Genomic DNA, 10821 nt, shown 5'->3' on the forward strand with positions numbered 1-10821 from the left:
CTCTGTTTGAACTGCTGCCCTCTGGAAGGAGGTACAGGTCCATCAGAACCAGGACAAACAGACTAAGAAACAGCTTTTTTCCACAGGCAATTATCATACGGAATGCACATACGTCCACCAACCACACCTCACTCTAATTTTACTACAATGCGTGCAATATCCTGACTGTCTAACCGGGTCACTGTGCAATAACTTGATATTTATTAAGCTGTGCTCACAGCAACTCATGTAATTCCATTCTATTTTATTCACAAATATTTAATATTTAACAGTTTCTGAGACAAGGCCAAGCTGCAACGCGTCATCCACTCAGCAGAGAAGGTGATCGGCTGCCACCTCCCGTCTCTCCAGGAGCTGCACATCTCCAGGACCTGGAGGCGGGCAGCCAGGATTGTAGCCAACCCCTCTCATCCAGGACATAATCTCTTTCGGCCCCTCCCTTCTGGCAAGAGGCTCCGGTCCATCAGGACCTCGCGCCACAAGAACAGCTTCTTCCCCACTGCAGTCAGCCTGCTGAACAGTACCCCAACTCCCCCAGGTGACCCCCCCCCCCCGCCCACCAAAGGACTGTCGGTGCCACTTACAGGCCCCACCATCCCAGCCCATCTGTGCTCCCACTTTAATTCACCTTACTCTACTGTATATAGTGTGTTGTTGTTGTTAACTTAATTTTTAACTTATTCTTAATTGCACTATACACCAAGTCAAATTCCTCGTTTTGTAAAGTGCGCTCTACTGAACCTGGCAATAAAACTTTTTCTGATTTCTGATTCTGATTCTGATTCTATTAATCATTGTTTTTTATTCATTCAAAATGCAATTAAATCAATATTTTATATTTTTTCTTTTCCTTTTTCTTTTTTTTTTATCTCTTATATCCTTTTTTATAATCAATGTTTGAACTTCTTTTCCTTTCTATTGTCATGGTTTCAGTTTGTTGTCTTGTTTTTCGCTTTAGTTCTTGTTCTGTCTTGTTTGGTTCTGTTTCCTGTTTTATTTTGAAAGGTTTCCTGTCTTGTCATGTTTCTTGAGTTTTACTTCCTTTGGTCCCCATCTGCCCTAATCGTGTTCACCTGTGTCTTGTCTGCCCTGTCTGTATATAAGTCTTGTCTCTGCCTTCCTCCTGTGCTGGTCCATTAACTTCTGCTCATGTTGATCACGTCTTCTTGTCTGGCGTCCATGTCCCTTGCCATGCCACAGTAAGTTTTTGTTTTTAGTTTTGTCATCCTGCTCTGCAGCGCTTTTTGTTAGTTAAATAAACCCACTTGCCCTGAACCCGTTTGCCTCCCGTCTCTGCGCCTGGGTCCTACCTGCTCTCGAGCCTCCCCCCCACACGACATCTATACATCCAATGAAATTAAACTACAAATCAACAAACACAACTGATAACAAATGTCTCTAAAAAATGATGTGTATATTTGCAGAACCTTAAAAACACCAAACAAATAACAAATGCTTCCCAAATAAAGCACAAAAAATGGAACACAAAATGTAAAACCCAAGTTAGAAATTGCAATTTGAAAAAGATACTTTTTCAGCAGCTTTTCAAAATCAATCACCAATTCTACTCTTCTGTGGATGAAACAAAGAACTCCAGAACAATGAAGCCATTTCTCTAAGTCTCTCTCACCTTCAGTTTTAAACAAGGTCTGTGAAAATCCACCATACATTGGTCACATGAACTCAGAGACCTGCTAAAAGTGCACAATTGTAAAAGCTCTTTTATATAGACAACTGTTTGTTTGCTTAGAGCTCTAAATATAAAAAAAAATGCTTTTCTATCACCTAGACACAGATGGAGAACCATATCAACTGGATTAATAACAGGGTGGCATGTTTAGGTTTAAACTTACATCAATAGACAACATAAAGATGTCCATCACATTTTTGACCTAAACATGTAAACACATCCTTGGCTCTGCGGTTAGGAAATGGTATTTGGGAATCTCTTTATACCAGGAGCCAGCCTGGCCATTGGAACATCGCCACAGTGCCCATCCAGACTGGGACAGCAACGGGGTCCACTTCAGAGCCGTGAGCTGCTGTGTTTAACTCCAGCTGTCCCAGCAAGGGAGACAACTGCAGCAACATCCACTGACCAAGCTGACAAGCCCTGGCAGAAAAGATCCCCACAAGAAAAACACTGGCTAAGGCAGGCTGGTCAAAAAAAAATAGTTTTGCCATTGTCTTGCAGCTCGCAGATCAAGTGGTTTAGTTTTCCAGTAATGTCAGTCAAGAATGCAAGTTCAGATTCACAATGTTCATATTCACCATATTCAACAGACATCTCCTCCAATAGCACCTTAAAAATCCTGTGCTGTTTTGCTTTGCAGCTGAGGTTGTTTACGATTTTCAGAATAAGAGTCATTATATGTCCAGAGCCAATCACTTCTGCACATAAGGCCTGCTGGTGAATGACGCAGCAGTAATGCAGACATTTTGGAAAGTCTGGGTCAGCTTTACAGTGAGTGATGAAACCTGTTTGTCTATTGATCATAGCAGGAGTCCCATCTGCAGTCACTGCTACCAGCTTTTCTAATTGTACCTTTTTCTGCACAAAAACTCCTTCACCGTGTTATACATTTCAACTCCTCTTGTAGTTGTCTGTTAGGGCAGATGTGTCAGGAGTTCTTCTCTTGTGGAAACCAAAAGCTATGCTGTACTGTTGCCGTCCACAGACTCATCACACTGGACGTTAACCACCTGCACTTTGCAAGATCCCGGTCCAGCTAATTGGCCAAGTTATCAGACATAGCTGACACTCATCTAGACATTGTAGTGGAAATTGAATGAGTTCTATTGTTCTCATCCTTAGGGACAGTGATAGCAATTATCATCATTGCTTGAATTTTTTTCATGCTATATGCAAAAGTCTTTGTCCCTTAAGGCAACAGATTACAGCCCCCCCCCCCCCCCCCCCCCCAGGCTGCTGTCGTATTAACATTAGCTTGGAGCTCCAGAATGGACAAGAAAAAACGACGAGAATGGCTCGAGCAGGGCGTTGCTCACGGGGGGGTCGCTCGTGCCATGCGGTCGCACGTGCTCGGGCCCGCTAAATGCTACTTGTAGCTTTAATTATTATTTGTGTTGCTGTCTCTGCTTAACTCACTTGGTTTTTGTCTTTTAAATGAAGAACAAGAGCAACTCAAGCTGAAACGGTTGCATGTACTTGAACCTCTTCACTGGTTTGAAGTTTGTCATGTTTGAATAAATATGACATAACTGACAGATCTTGTGTCTGAGAAGCCAGGAAACCTGTCACATTTTGATTTTAGAAGGCCATTGGATTATCTTTATCCTTTTGCCACCTGTAAGATGTCTTGTTTTTAACTAAATATGAGAAAAATATATTAAATATAATACTTTATTGACAGACATGTTTTCACTGCCACAACCACATCTAAACAAATGCTAGTTATGTTGGTTGTGGACTTTTCAAAAATATCTTAAAGTTTTTTTTTCATCCAACACTGGTTTGCATTCATCTATATAAAAATAAAAATAAAATTTACATAAATTTTCTGACGTTTAGCAATTTTCTGTCTGTTATAAATCTAATGTTTTTGGCAGTAAAAGCAATTATGCAGATGATGCAGTTATATACCTGACTTTCTGGGAGACACTTTTGTAAAGTTTTCTTGATTTGTGTTTTAAGGTTGTTTTATTATTATAATTTTTTAAAAAGTTATATTTTTTTTTAACTCAGCAACTCTGTTTTAGTTCATTTCCCTCTACATTTTTCAGTTTGTCAGCTCCCGACCCTGCTGTCTTCACACTGTGAATAATGTTTTGTCTCAATTTTGCTGTCCCTTTTTTCATACTTTGTCAAGTTTTAGTTTTACCATGTTTATATTCATTTTCAAGACATCCTGTAATAACTACATCAAATTGGTCATGTTTTTTCTTGGGCCCTTTGGGTCTTTCAAAGGGCCAAAGGGCCACACCCTACAGTATGCAAACTAAGTTGTTCCAGTTTGTCAAAAAAAAGGCTGAAAATTCTCATTTTCCTCGCAGCGTTCTTTCTTCCTGCATAAAGCTGTCACTGGAATCCCAAACAAAGTGCTTTTGCTGACTTGATTAGTTGTTCTTAAATTGAAGTGGCACAGTAGAGATATTCCTTTGCCAATGGTCTGTATTATCTACCATAAACATACCACATCACTTGTCTTAGTGGCTTAACAAAAGAGTGGGAAAATAGGACACCATGTTATGTTGTTCAACACATTTATTGGTGTCAAACCATGTTTCCCTGAGTTGTATTTTACCCCTAAATAAAAACGGGTCAGACAAAAAACAAAACAAAAACTGGCTTCAGTTAAAGAGTTAAACAAACCAAAAACCCATTGGTTTCTATTCTGTGTGCTTCGCTAAGACAATAGATGTACAAACTACATCTTTTTAATTGAGTGACTAAGACAAGGTGTGTGGTACAGTTATGGTCAAATACAAAAATGTCTTCAAGTTTAAAAAAATGTTGTACCGAGGATTTGAAATCACAAGGCATATTTAGAGTTGTTAAATGCAGGAAGATAATTCAAATTCAAATTAATTTTATTTATAGGGCACCTTTCATGTCAAACAGACAGCTCAAGGTGCTTTCCATAAAAAACAAACAAGAATACAATAAAAACAAACCCCACATATGAAATAAAATCATTAAATAAGCCCCTCATAATAAAACAGACAAAAACAAGCACAAGTAAAAGAGAAACGACAGAGCTTAAGAAAAGAGAACCCAGAAGGCGCCGTCCGCCCTGTCCTCCTGTTGGCCGGGGTGTCAGCATCTATGCAACACAAGCACAACTCATCCCCAGCATCCCCCGCCCCAGAGACCCCCAACCCCCAGGCCCAGAGCACCAAACATGGGCGCACCAGGCCCGGCAGCCCGGGTAGTCGGAACAAGAGATGCCAGAGGACAAGCATGGCCAGAATCTCTTGGAGCCCGAACACTAACACCCCGGCCAAGGGTGAGAAAACACTCGTAAACAGTCTAAAATGTAAAAGTAATAAAATAAGAAAGTTAAAATTTAAAAACAGGTAAAATATGCAAATATTAATTAAAATAAAATAAGATGATTTAGTGCCTAAAAAAGACTAAAATATAAATTAGAAAAAGTTAAGATATAAAAGGACTAAAAGACGTTAAACAAATAAATATTTGATAAAATAGCATATAAAATATAAGAGTAAAGATACCACATATAAAATCTAATTAAAAGCTAAGTTAAATAGATAAGTCTTTAGTTTCTTCCACAGACGAGGTCCGTAGCATCTAAACGAGGCCTCGCCATGGATTTTTGTCTCGACTCTAGGGACCATCAGCAGGCCTGCGCCTGAGGATCTAAGGGCTCTGGGAGGTTCATAGGCTAAAAGCAAGTCTGATATAAAAGAAGGCCCAAGGCCATGGACAGTCTTAAAAACTATTAAAAGAATCTTAAAATCAATTCTGAAGCCGATAAGGAGCCAGTGCAAAGATTTTAATATCGGTATAATGTGCTCTCTCTTCCTGGTTCTCGTTAAAAGGCGTGCAGCAGAGTTTTGGACTAGCTGCAGGCGATTGAGAGTGGTACAAGAATGGATGCAAATTTTGGAGTAATTTGCCTAATAATGTAATCAGTTGCTGGCTGGAACAAGTCAGCATGTTGCAGTGTGTGTTAGTGTCAGGGCTGATAGGACCTGCAAGAGCAGACAACCACACACATTTTGTGTGTTTGTCTAATTTTTTTAATCTTTTTTTTTTTTTTTACATGTTTTTGCTAATTCGATTTTTTTTCATCATTTTTTTCTTTATTGCAAGTTGTTCAAGTAATACACTGACCAATTAGATGCCTCAATAACAGTTGGTGGTCTCAAGTCCAACATTTGAAACATTTGATTGACACCTTTCGTGTGGCATGCTTTCAAGGGGTCGTGGTGTGGACTTCCAACAAGCTCACTCCTGATTGGCGAGAGTGATTCCCATAGAAATGATAACTCAGACTGACTCAGTGCAGACTGACGTCATCTTGCCCCAACATGGCAACGTCCGTCTCATAAAAAAAAAAATGGCAACAGAATTGATTTCATTTCATTGGAGCTAAAAGTGAACCATTTTCTATGGGTGACATCACGCTCACTCAGTCCAGTCCTCTTTACAGTCAGTGATATGAGTTATATAACCCAACTCAATATACAACTCATTAGTTGTTCTTACGTTTATTAACTCAGTTTTGCTGCTACAGCAAATTAAAGTGGCCTGTATAACCCTTCAGCATCAACTGCATGCGAAATTTTGTTGCCATCTGCCGGACATCACAAAATACAAACATTTATATTAAATGCGTATATATTAAAGCTGTTGAAAAGCTAAAACCTACCAGACAGAGACAGTTCTTTCATGTCTGCATTATGCCTGAAGGGTCATCTCTGTTTTTGTCACATTGTTGAACTATACGTTATCATAACAATTCACAATTGGTTCTCATGATGCACGATTTGCATAAATGAATGACTGACCTGCAAGTTCGCACCTATTAAAATGTTTACCTTCTTTCCTGGATTCTGCACTTCAGTAATTATTTATTTATACATAAATGTATGACATTTGTTTCTTTGTGTATCAGCTGTAACAGAACAACTTTCCACTTAGGTTTATTTATATTAAACCCACTTTAAAAAGCTGCTTGAATTGAGCTCAGTTTGGTAAATATTCATTTAAGTTAAGAAGTTGCAATTTTTATTAGAGAAAGGCAGGGTAATCAATTAACTAAGCCAAAAAAAACATCACTTCAAAGAATGCTTTCTAAAAATAGTCGGAATAAAGGTGCCATATCAGAATTTTATGATCTTTTGTTGTCCAACTCTAAGGAAAACTCTGATTTTAAATTTAAGGCCTGGAATGAGGATCTCAAAACAACCTTGTCAAAGGAAGATTGGGAGTTAGCTTGTAGCAAAGTTCACAAACAGATAATCAGTACTCGGCTTAGGGTTCTGCAATACAAGTGGCTTATGAGAACATATATAACACCAGCGCAACTGAACCGATATAACAGTAATATTCCCGATATCTGTTGTAAGTGTGCTGAGGCTAAAGGGACTCTCTTCCACTGCATGTGGCAATGCCCTGAGATAAGACTTTTTTGGGAGGAGGTTAGAAAAGCAGTGGAGATGATTGTTTCAAAAACTGTTCCAACAAATCCTGTTATGTTTATTCTAGGTATATATCCTTCAAATCCCAAGTTTAGTAAAAGCGAACAAATTATGATTGACATGTGTTTTTTACAAGCAAAAAGAACCATTGCAATGTTTTGGAGAAGAACCTGTAGGCCCAAATTGACTCACTGGGTGAAACAGATGCTCGTAGTTTTTTCATTAGAAAGGATTACATGTATTAGGAAAGGAAAGTTGGAACTGTTTGCAGAAATGTGGGGTCCTCTAAAAAGTTTTGTGAGGAGTCTTAATTTGGAGAATGGATCTGTGGATGACCAAGACTAACTAAGAATACTCTGTAAACCTTCAGTATTTAAAAAAAAAAAAAAATGCATTTGTATTTGAAAAATGTATCAAAGATGGCTTTTCCTTAATTTCCTGATTAATAGAGGTTGATCTGTTTTTTGTTCTTCTTGTTATTGTTTAGTTTTTTTTTCTCTGTTCTATTTTGTTTATTCTATTTTAGTTCACATATACAAATTGGATGTAAAGCTTGTGATTATGGTTGATAATGTACCAAAAATTAAAATAAAAACAATATTACAAAAAAAAAAAAAAGAAGTTGCAATTTAATTTTACTGAGGCCAGTATGATGACTATTTTGGAAAAGCTGTTCCATTTCAGTAATTCCAATTATTTCACTGTTTTTTTTGTGATTTTTGTTTTAACTAGACTGAACAACAGGACTGGAGAATTATCCTTCTAAGATTAATTAAACTATATGGTCAAACCAGTGGCAGGAATAGAACATTTTTTGTGGGTGGCAGAAGATTATGAAGGGTCGCAACAGTCGATTGGAAGGCCATTACAAATGAAAGGATAAAAAAAACGTATTTCAAACAGTCTTTTAATTTTTTTTTAAAACTGCATTTTTATTAAGCTGAGGTAGAATTAAAAAATGTTGCTTTTATTGTTTATGCAATGCTTAAATAAGGCTAGAATTTATATCTTTTTTTTTTTACTTTGTCAGTAACTAAACTACTGTTGACAAATAAATTTGGGGTTCTAATACGGGGGCAAAACCTTTATCTGAGCGGGATAGCTGCCCCCCTCAAAACTCAAACAGTAAGGATCTAAATAGGAACTAAATGGTAAATGGCGTATACTTTATAGCGCTTTCTATCTTCCTTGAAGGAAAGCGCTTTACAGTCACAGACCCATTCACACACAAATTCACACACTGGTGGTGGCTCCGCTGCCAAACACTGGCGCCAACCTTCCATCAGAGGCAAGGTGGGGTTCAGTGTCTTGCCCAAGGACACTTCGACACATGGGCGGGCAAGGCGGAAATCGAACCTGCAATATTTCGATTAGGGGTCGACTACCCTACTGCTGCATTGCGGCCGCCCTACAACACTGTTGTTTTTGAGTGAATGAAATACTAGAATTTGATGCCTTTATGCATGGATTTTATTTAGGCACCTCCTACAGCGACAGGATGAAACATAAACTCTCAGTTTCAGGTCACAAAGCCAGAATTTAAAAAAAACATGTATCGTCTACATCAATTCAAGCCACTCATTGGCCCGCACAGAAAAAAATCAAGGTCATAGATCGCTCTGTGAGCTTGTACAGCGAAGGTTGTATTGAATACTTAAACAACGCATGAGGGTGAAGTATAAAATGCAGGCATGTTGTTCAAATGTTACTTTTTTTCGACCGCCCAAATCCTGCACACTGTGCAAAAAATTTTCTTTTCACGTGTGTACTCCTCGCGGTTCCCATACGTCATAAATGTGTGCAACACACATTAGCCTTACAAATACCTCACTTACTACGCACCACAATGGTACATGCCATTTTTCTCACACATCCTCTAAGGTGCTCGTTCGAGTCTTAAGGGAAGATGCACCTGTGCTGCTCCCCTTAAGATGCAGCCCCTCCTGTGTACCTGCCTCCATGACCCAGACAACCCCAAAGCCTGCAGGGTCGACCCCTGTTTGAATGCAAGTGACTGAAGCTATAGCAGGGAAAACTTAGGAAAATGGTCAGTAAACTTGGACCAAATTTCATGAATGCAACTTTAAAGTAACCACAAAAAATGTATGTCGCATGTATAGATTAAGTGTAACAAAAGACTGAAACCTCTAAATAATACCCCAAAATACATAAAGTTTTTCAGAATAAAGGTCAAAGGCCTCGTTGTTCCTGAAGGAGCAGGGCTGATATTTAACAACAAAGTTTTTTTTTTTTTTTACAAAGCCTTAACTATTTGGAGAGACCACACTGATGTTTATAGAGTGAAATTTTTCTTTTGCAATGGAGAAAGGAGAAAAAGTCTTCCAACCTGATTCTGGGGGCTTAAACCACAACAACAGAAAGTTAAAGGGGAAAGAATATAACTCTACAGTCAATAAACATCCAGTAAAACGAAGGATATGCAATTGCATCTCTCAGGATGACTCACGTCTTCAAGCTACTTCATAGTAAAGAAGAAAGAACTAAAACCCAACAAAATTTACTGCTAACAAAAAATTCTGTCTGTACAGATTTCAAGAGGGATCATAGGATCACATCCTGCATCAGCAGATTCATGGCCATCGTAAAACAACCTTAATCAGAGAGAAACCGCCAGCATCCTCCTGATAATGAAGGCCGGACAGATGCATAATGAGAAAGTTGTGAACAAAGGCTTGTCGTGATTCTTTTGTTTCCTGCGTAGATATTCTTGTTTGTGAGCAGAGTGACAGTAATATAGTCCTGCCACTGCCTGAAGAGAAATTGTAGGACATCTAAATCCCACCAGAAGGTGGATGAGTGACAGCCCACCCTCTCCTCAAAGCACCCCACACAGTAAACATGACAGGTGTTAATAAGGCACTTTCTGAAACTCCTTCCAGCCGAGAGTTTAACTCTATAATTTGAGCTTTTCTTGCTCTTTTCCCTCGTTTCAGGTCGAAATATATAAAAACTATGAGACAATAATTGACTGGAGACCGCTGGCACATTTTCAGTCAGGTAGAGCCTAAAGATGACTCAGATGTACTGGAAACACACAATGATGTGCACACAGAAACTAAATGTGAACGTCTTTCTAATGTAAACATTTTGTTGATTGTAAGTGAACTGCAATCATGAGAAACAAATGAGGATTTGGATATTAAACTCACAAAATTCCCCAACTGTCCTCTTAACAAGCATCTGTGTTAAGGAGTTGCTTTCCTCCAGCATGAAAACATCTAACACAGTTGTTGTCTGACAGTTTTTACACTCCAGGTTTAGCAAAACTGTTCACGACTGCTATCCGCTGCATCTGCAAACCCCTCTGCTCCATGAGACGGCACAGTGTTGCTCTGCAGAAACTGTCTTAGAAAATGATGCAAGTTTTTAAAACATTTTTGGCTGAAAACTTGATAATCATATTTAAAAGGCCACTGAGAGTGTATTTACAATAGATCAAAAGATGATCAGAAAAGATCTTTTAACCATCTCAAATACACTTACATATACAGTGATCCCTCGCTATAATGCGGTTTATTTTTCACGGTTTCGCTACTTCACGGATTTGCATCGTGCATTGTGTTCTGCAGTCTGAATGGCAAAAGAGTCACTCCACTTCTTCTCTACCTGTGCGTCAACAACGTTGCAGTTTAAAGTGTACAGGTGCGTCAACAACGTTGCAGTTTAATATGT

The sequence above is a fragment of the Oryzias latipes genome, chromosome 3 (assembly GCF_053564925.1).
Source record: "Oryzias latipes strain Hd-rR chromosome 3, Olatipes_Hd-rR_3.1".
NCBI lineage: Eukaryota > Metazoa > Chordata > Actinopteri > Beloniformes > Adrianichthyidae > Oryzias > Oryzias latipes.